The following is a 12,089-nucleotide window of genomic DNA, read 5'->3' as shown; positions in this document are numbered from 1 at the left end:
AGGTTACAACTATAATAATAATAATAATAATATGGTTGAAAAATCACATTTTTAAATAAACTTTGTTGATTTTTTTTATTTAAATCACTTGTTCTTTTTAGAAAAAAAAATCAGAATCATTTAGGCCTAAATGATATTTATATTTAACTGATAAACTGCGGGATTTCCTGAAATTTACGATGAAAGCATGTTTTGTTTTTCACATGTGATAGTTACTCAGTAAAATTAGATTCTTCTTCTCCCAGTATGTAAGAGTGATCCTCAGAAATAACTTCACAGCAATTAATGAAAGAAAGATAATTATGATAATACGTATTTCTTCTTAATAAATTACATCAATAAAGAACCGAAGTAAAACATGCACGTGGAGAATATACTACCATTTCGTAAACTGCAAAAAAAATTACATTGTATTGCACAGCGAGTATACATCCTTTTTCAAAGTTTCAGGGTTCAAATATGTGGAAGCACCCTCATAAGAGGTGAATGCTACAAAATATAAACAAAGTAACAATGTAGCCTTGCTGCGGAGTGTTTGAAGACATTACAATTGACGTTCGCAATCTTGAATATTACGCAATTCTAGTAATTGGAAACGATAGCATGTAACGTCATTTTAACAGCAAATTTTCGTAGAAACTGAATAACACTATTACTTTTTAACAATTAGAAGTTATTGTTTCTCTGCTGTTCCCCAACAAAAGAGGTTGGTCATACAGCAATGGCACTCACTGTTAAGGACGTGTTTAATGTATTTCCCATTCTGGTCGATTGTCAAGTGCATTCTGAATTCCCAGTCACGTAAGATCTTGCGCAAAGTGTCGCCTGTAATGCTGAAGCATGTGTTCACAATTCATTCCTTGAGATGCTAAATATTCGTAATTTTCACTGCATATACAACAGACTTCATATAGCTCCACAGAGTAATGGCTATTCCAAAACACCTCGCCGAGAAATCCAAGCATTAGGAAACTGTCGATCGAGTTACTCACGGACACAAGTACCGTAATGCGGTGGGGCACTATCGTGCTGGAGAAACTTAGGGAATGACTCAGCTTTCGACAACATCGATGTCACGATGTTCTCTTCTAACATGCCCCGATAACCGATCTCCGCTAGGGTCCCGCAGCTAGGGAACACTTGCGGATGCGTCCAATCAATGGGGATCACTATCCGACCAGTACCAACACAGTATAGTATTGGGTGCAGAACCCGAATAGAATAGAATAATATTGGCTAGATTAGCACAGATTAAAGGAGATTATTATCGATTAGGTTTGCAATGTTAGTAGTCTACTCTAAAGATATGCAGTAAACATGAATTAAGTGTTAGACATTCCTCTACTTTATTTGTGAAGAAATATATTTCACCCTACATTCCCAAGTTTTACTGATCTCTTCTTCACCAGCATTGGCTTCTTCAGTGCCTGAGATGATTTTACGGAGCCCCTAGGTCAACATTTACAAGGTAAATTTTAGTAATTCTTCTTGGGCCATCAGCCAGGGGAATGTATTTACATTCGACGTTTCGAATGCAGACATCGCATTTATCTTGACGGATTGCCCTGACGATAAATGCGATGCGATGTCTGCATTCGAAACGTCGGATGTCAATACCTTCACCTGGCTGATAGCATGAGAAGACTTAATAAAATGATGTCGCCAGGAAAAATTCAATTTTCTTCATTTACAAAGTAGATACTACAAGCTATGGATCTAAGTTCGTTAGTTGGTACACTTTGGCAGATTGTTACAGAAGTAGTCCGGTATTGCCACTTTTAAATTGTTAAACACAGCCAAATACTTATTATAAAAAAAATAATTGTTTCATTGTTATTTAGGATGGTTGGGGATCTTAGTGAGAGCTTCCACCCCAACCCCCTCTCAATGTCTAAGCTGCTTTGGACCTCTACTCTAAGCCCTGTAGTGAAATAAGATTAAATAAACTGAATAAGATTATCAAGTCTCTCAAACTTAAGTACTCTTCTTTCCTGTGCAGTCAAATGTATGAATAACAATACTCTATTAGATGTTATCTACTTTGATCTCTCGAATGCCTTTGATTCTGTCAGTCACATTTATTTTCTTCATAAGCTCTTCAATAGATTTAATGTATATACATGGCAAATTTCTCTCTCTAATCACAAGCTACTTGAAGGACCGTAAACATAGAGTTATTCTTTCAGGGTCAACTTCTAACCCCCAACCCGTGATCTCAGGGGTGCCTCAGGGGAGTGTACTTGGGCCTCTGCTGTTTGTCCTGTATATGGATGATCTCTACACGCACTTATCAGCTCAACCTAGTGGCCTTCTGCTTTTTGCTGACGATTGTAAGTTATACAGAGAAATATCGTGTCTCCATGACACAACTGCTCTACAGGAAGACATAAATTACCTTACAGGCTGGTGTGAAATGTGGCACTTGAAACTCAACAGTAAGAAATGTGACAGTATTACTATTACTTTGAAAGTCTCCTGTTCCCTCCACATACCATATCAACGATTCCCCTATCACACATTCTGCTAGTCATAATGATCTTGGTGTAATCTTTGATTCAAAACTCACATTCTCTGACCACATCTCCTCAATACTAAAGAATTCAATGCGCATGTTGGGACTTCTTTATCGATTCACCGAACTAGGCACTGTTTCCTCATTAGGGTCATTCCATGTGAAATCAACAAATTAAACAGGGATTTCAGACCCGACCATCTTAGATTTTTACCAAATTTTAGTATTTCGTAGGGATGGTCGAGATATTGAATTGTGCAAAGTTGTAGCTTCCTGTGTGGCGAGGTTTCTGAATTATGGGGGCTCAAAAATACGAAAAAATCGTCTACTTTGGTATACACACAAAACTGTCGGACAACACTGCTCTTGATCTAATTGACGTAAAGAGCTGATTCTTGTTTTGTTTGAAAGAGCATAAAATAAGCTTTCCAACGATAAATAGCATGCCAAATTTTGGAAGAATATCTATTTAAGGTCACCCAGTGTGACCTTTCGACCTTGAACTTTTGAGGATGCATATCTTCGATTTTTCTAAAACTTGCATATAATTTACACACAAGCTTACTCTATAATATAATGGAAATAGAAGTTGGGACAGTAATGGGAACTTTCAATTTTTTTTTAATAACAATTTGTTTGTACCAGACAGAGTTTTAATGTGTAAAGCAGTTTGCAACACTGTAGCATTGCACAAGAGCATGATAGTATGCCCAGTCATCTGCTACAGAAAGGTTTGGAAGATTGAGAGGTGTGGATACGTTAGTAAGAGGAATGTGTTGATAGGGGACAGTCCACACATTCAAATGTAGCGATTGAGGTGTTTATGTGCTGGTGCTGACTTTGTACTTAAAAACAGAAGCTTGATTGTGGTGTCTGTTAAGTCAGTGTTCTAATGGTCAGTCTTATTTACCGAACTATTATAGCAGAATAATGTCATCCTCAAGATTCAAGAAGACAGTTTTCTGCAATGCATTTAATATAGAAGGTCATGGAAATGTCAAAAGAAATTGGAGAAATATGTTGCCGTGGATGATTTCAAAGTGTTCATCGCTAAAAGATGGATTTAAAATTTGTGATTCCTGTCGTAAGAATCTAGCAACATCATGTGATTCGAGTGCGACTCCTGTAATAACAGAGAGTGTGATGATTAGCAGCACCGATGCTGGAAATAGTGATATTGAGCAGTGCGTCAAAGAAAGTGCGTTAGAATCTCTGAACCGCACCCCAAAAGTCACAAAATTATTCGACATTTCTGCAGAGTATGGGAAGCAAAATAGAGCAGAAAGTGAAATTATAATGCAGTTGAAAGAAAAAATTCGAACAACGGATAGAAGTGTGCAAGTAAAATTGCTAACTGTACTTCCAAAAAGATGACCTGTCAGAACACATCAGCAAGAATTTCACTGCACTAACTACATGGCTTGTAAAGCAAAAGCATCCCCCCCCCCAAAAAAAAAAAAAACTTTTCCAGCTTGGACACGATAGTTGTCGCTTTATTATTATTATTATTATTATTACAGTGAAACCTCCCTTAACGGACACCTCTATAATACGGACAATTTTTTTTGTCCCGGCAAAAATATAGGTTCTCTTACGGAACAAAACCCTCCCTTTTACGGACACTCTCAGATACGGACGCGGACAGTCCTTTTCTTCCCTAAACGTTTCAATAACCTCTTCATAACGGACAGAAATTATTCTCAGTTCTGCGATATATTACACTAGACAGAAAAGTCTTTTCCCCACAAGTGTATATATCATTAATCTAGACGTGATGAACCATCAAACAGGACAGCTTGAAGCTGAACTTGAAATTATTCTTATTTGATGTAAATGAAAACCACTTTCCCACCCGCTTTCCCCACCCATGTAGGAAAATATATCCAAACATCTTTGGTTTGTTATTCTTCATCAGTTGATATGCGGTATACGCGGTAGGGTCTATATGAATTAATGGATTTTTACAGAGTGACGGCATGTAGTTAAGAAAATTACCATACATACATTATCTTTTGTAGTATACGAATATGTTAACATATCCCCCAGCAATAACATTATTTAACAAAAATGAATTTCTCCTTCAACCCTCCCAGTAATTCAAATATGTACTAAATAGAATATTTTCATATTGAATTTTACATATTTACGCTCATACAAAATAACTGCATACAATTACTGTTGAGAAATTAAATTTCTGTAACCTCTCTGTAACGGACAAGAATTCATGTCCCATTGGTGTCCGTTATTCAGAGGTTTCACTGTATTATTATTATTATTATTATTATTATTATTACATTAAATGCAGTGTTGCAAACTGCTTTATACATTAAAACTCTGTCTGGTACAAACAAATTGTTACTAAAAAAACAATTTTATTGAAAGCTCCCATTACCGTCGCAACTTCGATTTCCGTTACGTTATAGAGTAAGCTTGTGTGTACATTACATTCGAGTTTTAGAAAAATCGAAGATATGCATTCTCAAAAGTTCAAGGTCAAAAGGTCATACTGGGTGACCTTAAATAGATATTCTTACCAAACTAAGCATGCGATATATCGTTGGAAAGCTTATTTTATGCTCTTTCAAACAAAACAAGAATCAGCTCTCTACACCAATTAGATCAAGAGCAGTGTTGTCCGAAAGTTTCGTGTATGTACCAAAGTGGATGATTTTTTCGTATTTTTGAGCCCCCATAATTCAGAAACTTCGTCACACAGGAAGCTACAACTTGCACAATTCCATATCTCGACAATCCCTACGAAATACTAAACTTTGGTAAAAATCTAAGATGGTCGGGTTGTGGGCTTTGTTGATTTCACATGGAATGACCCATTAGCAACTTTTTATAAGACTTTAATAGCGCCCAAGATCGAATACTACTCTCCCATATGGGCCATGGCAGCACCTACACATCTCTCCAGACTTGATTCTGTTCTTAATTTCTTCATCGCTATAGTTCGTTTTCGTGTTCCTGCACTTCGAATATTATCTAAGAAGGAACTCTTGCGACATCTTAATACTCAGACTCCTGAAGTACGCAGAATTCTCTCTGACCTGAAATATCTTCATAAAATAGTTAATGTAAACTTGAAATCGGAAATATTACTTCAGGAACTATCCTTACGTGTCTCTTCTTGCATCACTCGGAATACCCACCTATTCCATCTTGACCGTCCTAGGTTGGCTATTATACGGAGGTCTCTTTTTTATAGAATACCAAACTGTTATAATCAAGTAACAACTGACATGGACATTTTTTCGAGCTACCCAGTGTTTGAAAGAGCAATTAAACGAGTTTTGACGAAATAGTTTTACTCTTACACTCTTTTTTCTATGTTGCTGTTATTCTTGTCCTTTTTTTTTTTTTTTTTTTCTTGTGTAAGCATGTCTCTGTGTAAAATGGCAAAGTTATGCTGTATCTGGGAATTTGTTCAATAAATAAAAATTTTTTTTAAAAAAATAATAATTGCTATGTCGTTTATATCAAATGTTTTCTTGTCATCGAATTCTACTACTTCACTTACTCTTATCGTGATGATCAGTGAATACGCACGTAATAACCATATTATTATTCGTTTGCCTTTCGATAATTTGATGTAAATTAAAAGGAATTTGACATAGATGATAAGGGGTAAGTCTCGATAGATCGCCCCGCGCCAAACCAAAGCACTATAACTAAGGTAAGTACACAAAACCAAACTAAACGTAATCTGAACATATTTATAAGTCATCACTGTTATGTTGAAGAGCTGGCGGGGATTCACATGGAATAAATGCTAGTGTTAGCTTTGACGTTTATTCATTGATTTCTACGATTCCCCTCAGTACACTGAGAATGCTTTCATTCCAGGATAACCAGTAAGTTACCTCGAGATTGTGCGTTTTCTCTCTGTGGACCGTCAGTTGGTGGTGTTAGCACTCTTCTGTAATGATTCATGTCACTGTGTATTTTTTTGATTATCTGAAGTTACCATTAAAATGCTCACAAACATGCAAGGTCAGTACAATTAATTTCTATCAGTGTCCTCCGTGAATAAATTGCCTTAGTAATCACAGAGTCAAAGCGGAAGACAAATTCTCTCGGATGCGAAAAGAGTAGTGGATCGGACTGCGCTTTAATTTCAAGTCCCGACCTTCACAGCCCCGCCTGCCAACCCTGCTGTTTCACTATTCAGATATGTTTTCAAATTTGAATTACAATAAGTAATATATGAACTAACGAAAGTTTAGTGTAAGCTACTTTTGCATTTAGTGCGGTTCGACACAGAGTGAACCTGAATGGCTCTGCCGTTAGTCTATCCGTGGAACAAAGTGCGTCGGCAATGGTGGGTGGGTGGGTAATTAATGTGAAAAGCCCATATCCTCCGTTGTGTGTATTACTGGTTGTGGCAAAAATGTACGAGAGCCTCTACAATTTTATTATGAACGTAATACATATAATATTACGTATTCACGATGTAAATTGCTTCCAACTACCTTTCTGCTTAATCTCATAAAGGAAGAAATCTCAAACCGGAGAGTTTGGGGAGTAGATCCCCACATATATGATGCGCATTTATATATTAATGCTACGTATAGTGAGTATCCTAAATTGCTCACAAAGTGAGCAGATGCTGATGCAGAAGCAGGTTTCGCGCACCATATTTCGGAAGATTTACAGGTAAAATTCAATATTTCGCATGAAAAAACATGTTTGTAACGAAGAAATTTCTACAGGCGGCAAAATTAAATACAAAATAATACAGCTGTATTTTAGGTTTACAGGTGTTGGGTTATTAGTGCAAAATCATTACATGTACCTTACGACATGTAAAATAAGTGAGTGCATATGAAAGATGTCTCTATTAGATGTTATTTTCCACCGACTGCATATTTCTGCGGTGCACGGAACCTGCAGTTTATGTTCACAAGTGGAACGTTACTACCATGAAACCATAAGAAGTGCTATTGAAACTTGTGTCATTGCCAAAACTCATTTCTGTCCCGTATCATTGATTGTGCCCATACCCACCAACACTGACGCGCCTGCTTCCTCCGAAAGCTTGCCTGCGCGGGCCCACCAGCTTTGTCGTGCCCTGAATCGGTTAGATAGCATTCATGCTCTTAACTGGCCACCTAGCATATATTTTCTCATTGTAGTATGTATGCTACACATCCAGAAGCCGTACTTATACGCAAATCGTAATAGAATTTAAATTTTTCTACAATTACCTCTCGTCGCCCCCCCCCCCCCCATTTTATCTATGCCAAGTGAGATATTTCCATGTCATCCAGTGGAAACCTTTTAGGGGACAATAAGAAGGAAATTAGGGAAAGAATTAGAACCTTTCAACAATTCTTTCTAGTGGTGCTTCAAAAGTAAACCTCTACAGAGCAGACAAATTTGGCTTTTCCTTACAGACGGCGATAAAGGTAAGGATTGTTCCGTATACTTATTAACTATAGTTAGCTTAAATGAAATGAAATGAAATCTTTGAATTTTACGTCCCACGTTATGCCGGCTTGGCTAAAGGAGACGGTGATGATGAGAAATGAATGAAATGGTGGAATGAAGTGGGGGGAAACGGGAAAACCCCGCACACGGTTTGTCCACGACAAAGTTCACTTGGCGGAGGCTGGGATTGAACCCGTGACCCCCAAACACCAGAGGTGAACGCTCTACCACTGACCCACCGCGGCCCCTTTGTAATTAGTGAAAGAATGACAGCAAGAATCACCATGATTCCTAAACCATTTTCGTTTCGGAGGAACTGCTACGATGAATCAGTTCTTTTGGAGTCGAAATCGTAATCACTGAACAAATGAAGTGCCTAAAAGAAAAAAATGCCCTTTACCAGAGCTTGAAAAATTCACTCGCCTGTTCGCCAGTGGCGAATAAAGACACTGTGACTGAAATGGTCTAGCTGGCAGATTGGCAAGAGTGCACTTTATGCAGAACAAGTGATTTTGCCATGTTGTTGACATGACGCAACGTAGGAACCAGGGTTGGCTGGTTTAAACCAAGGTTTAAACCAGCTGGTTTTCTCCAAAAAGACCAACTGGTTTAAACCAAAAAAACAACAACAAAAAAAAAAAGTTCGTAAAAGTGTAAGTGTTTGTAAAATCTTGATGAACAAACATTTGTGGGTTATCACGTTTCACTCCCGTATATTATTCGTATTATATTGAGACCTAAATTCTCCATTCATTACTCAAAAAGATTATACTACAAAAACAACTTTTTTTTTTATAAGTTTATAAATGTTTATTTTGTGATTTTTTGTAGTTGTTATTATTGTTATGTAATTGCAATCGAAGAAAAATTCTAAATATTGTTTCGTTTCAATGTTTACTATTGATAAAATACATCGAAAATGCCGTACTTTTTGTGTGTGTGTGGGGGGGGGGGGTCATACAGACCCCACGAGAGGCATTTAGTGAAATAAGTATCTTTGGTATCTATTTATGTATAAATGAGTCTGAGCCAAAGTGGACTCAAATAATTCGTATCTTTATTCACTTTTCTTATTGATATGCAGATTAAGTCGGTGTATTTCTTTAATTTGGACCAATAAAAGTCGTTGTTAACTAACTTCAACTAAATTAGTTCTTCTGTACTATGTAGTACTTTGAAATTGTTCGTATGTAATTCTGTGTAATGGTTTCACTTGTGCAACTGTTTATCTTTTTGTCCTTCTGAAATGACTCTTGACAGTTATATTAAGAAGCATGTAAAGATCAGTACAACGTATTTTTTTTTTTACGTAGGTTGCTATATATATTTCTGGCCTAGGCAACACTAAGTGTTGCCAGGTGCAATCTGACATTTCCATTGGAAAGTTTGACATTTTGTAGCATAAATGTACTCAGAACTTTTTGACTTACGACAATTTTTTTTTCTTTTACAGGTACTTGAAGAAATCAACTTGGCAAAAAAATGGAATTAACTCGTGAACATTTTCGTGCGATCATTTTTCACAACTTTCGACGTGGATTATCACGACAAGAGTGCATCGATGAACTTAAATCTTTGTATGGCGACGAAGCACCATCCTATAGCACTGTGAAAAACTGGTACAACGAATTCAATCGTGGCCGACGCTCGCTCAAAGACGAATTCCGTGAAGGTCGTCCAAAAACAGCCGTTGTGCCAGAAAACATCGATGCCGTACGTGAACTGATAATGCAAGACCGTCATGTGACTTACCGTGAGATAGAGGCATGCCTAGGCATTTCTTCCACCAGCATACATTCGATATTGCATGAACACCTGGCCGTAAAAAAGGTTTGTTCTCGTTGGATCCCGCACAATTTGACAATCGCTCAAAAGAAAGCTCGTGTGGATTGGTGTAAAGAAATGCTGAAAAAATACGATCGCGGTGCTTCAAAAGACGTTTATAAGATCGTCACAGGTGACGAATCATGGATCTATGCGTATGAGCCCGAAACAAAACAGCAATCGACCGTGTGGGTCTTCCAAGACGAGCCAAATCCAACGAAAGTTGTTCGTGGAAGAAGCACTTCGAAGCAAATGGTCGCCTGTTTCTTCGGCATAACTGGTCATGTGGCGACTGTTCCGCTTGAGCAACGTAGGACGGTCAATTCTGAGTGGTACACCACCATTTGTTTGCCTGAAGTCTTCGGAGAAATTCGAAAAATGAACAAGAGAAGACGAATCATTGTGCACCATGACAATGCGAGCTCTCACACATCGGCTCAAACCAGCGCATTTTTGACCGGCCAAAACGTCGAAGTGATGGGTCATCCGCCGTACAGCCCTGACTTGGCACCCAATGACTTCTTTTTATTCCCACACATCAAGAAAAAAATGCGTGGTCAACGATTTTCGTCGCCAGAAAATGCTGTTGAAGCATTCAAAAACCATGTTTTGGAGGTGTCTCAATCGGAGTGGAAAAAGTGCTTCGAAAATTGGTTTGAGCGCATGCAAAAGTGTATAAATCTTGATGGAGAATATTTTGAAAAACAATAAAACCATTTTCGTTGATAAATATTCGTATTTTCATTATTAGGCCAGAAATATATAGAGCAGCCCTCGTATTTTTATTTTTATTTTTTTATTTTTTTTTTTTTTTTTTTATCAGGATTCCTTCGTGAGTGAGTCAGCAGACATATCGCATTTGTAGCCAATTAGTCCTGGTTCCGAGTTCAAATGGAGGACAATTTCTCTCGGCTGTAACTCGAGAAGCGGTTTTTATTCTGCTTTAAGCTTATGTGACCCCTTCCAACACAACCCGGTTGTTGCATAATAAAATCAAGGCGAAACAAACTTATTTCTGTCCATATATGATATGAATATATAGAGCAAATTATTTAAACCATAAAAACCTGGTTTAAACCAAAAAAAAAACTTTTTTTTTTGTTTTTTAAATAAAAACCATGGTTTTTGCCAACCCTGGTAGGAATAAATATGGTAGGATCGGGTTAGCTTAGGGTTAGGGTAGATTGGACCCATTTTGTTAAAATTAAGTGTAATTGTTCGTATTGTACAGTTTCCTATGAATGTTATGCACAAAGTGCACTCTTACCGGTAGATTTTTTGACTGGCTAATACTTTCAAGCAAGATTTATCAAGCCCTGCGCATTACTGATTACCATGCTTGCATATCAGTATGTAATTACTGCAACTGTATCTCGATATCACTACGTAGTATTACTCAAAATGTAATTCAAATTCCAACTTTTTCACCATAGAACTGTTTTGGCATAATAAATATTCACACAACACAGCATTTAGCACTTTACGTTTCAACACACCTACTATGAACGAAAGGAAGTCATGGAAAGTGATTGTCTATCGTTCTTCTGTTCAAAACAAGTTAGATAAGTTATTGCTTATAAGACACGGTTGTTTATTTACTGAATGTACTTGTGTCTTGTTTCAAATGACTTTAACTTTCGCATTTTTAAATATCTCTGATCCCTCCAACGTGCACTGTTACATTAATGACATTCGAACAATGATTCGCAAAGTTACATTATTTCTGTAATTCACACAACATGTTACTATATAATGAATGCACATTAAATATATTATACTTAACACTCGTACACTTATCACCACATCACTATTACTCACACAATTAACTTATACTTTGAATAAAATACACTTTCTACCGCTTATTACCTCTATTACAACCCACTGCCATTTTTATCTTACTTAAACCGTCCAAGAACGCCATCTACTTGTTCGACAAAGTAGCCAGGTATGCTTTAAAAAAAAAAACATCGTTTTTGGTTTCCTATGAAATTTTTCCCGAGCCAACAGTAACAGTGTAATTGGGAATTTCCACTCGATCGCAAGATCGTTCAGAACTGGAGGAGACTCTTTTATGCAACTGAATGAAGATCCAGTCTAGCTCAAGGTGGTACGTGCGAGCACATACAAAGAAAATGTATTCTTTGCCTATGCGTACGCGGTACGCGTCTCAGAAACCTGCAACGATGAATGGTCGGTTGTATCATCATCGTCATATTTCTGCCATTTTTGGGAGGTCATTTGACACAACTAAGCTTCCATGGACCTCTTTGTATTCCAGTACGATTTTTCTGTTTTAAATTAGTTCATCAACTATAGCATT

General features: G+C 37.2%; 1 protein-coding gene across 3 annotated transcripts in view; it reads right to left on the bottom strand.

Moving 5' to 3' along the window:
* Nucleotides 1–11,785, bottom strand: part of Hakai (E3 ubiquitin-protein ligase Hakai) — a 35,172-nt gene extending 23,387 nt beyond the window's left edge. Inside the window, exon 1 of one of the 3 annotated variants that reach the window (XM_081742036.1) lies at nucleotides 11,636–11,785. The gene's annotated coding sequence lies outside the window, so the exon portion shown is untranslated. Of the gene's footprint in view, nucleotides 1–11,265; nucleotides 11,514–11,560; nucleotides 11,590–11,635 lie in introns of those variants that run through there. The other 2 variants (XM_081742037.1, XM_081742038.1) reach the window with 2 other exon arrangements.
* Between the last annotated feature and the right edge of the window lie 304 nt (nucleotides 11,786–12,089).

The sequence above is a fragment of the Thermobia domestica genome, chromosome 16 (genome assembly GCF_964235325.1).
Source record: "Thermobia domestica chromosome 16, izTheDome1.hap1.1, whole genome shotgun sequence".
NCBI lineage: Eukaryota > Metazoa > Arthropoda > Insecta > Zygentoma > Lepismatidae > Thermobia > Thermobia domestica.
The sequence above is the reverse complement of the archived record's forward strand: the minus strand, read 5'-3'. Positions and strand labels throughout refer to the sequence as shown.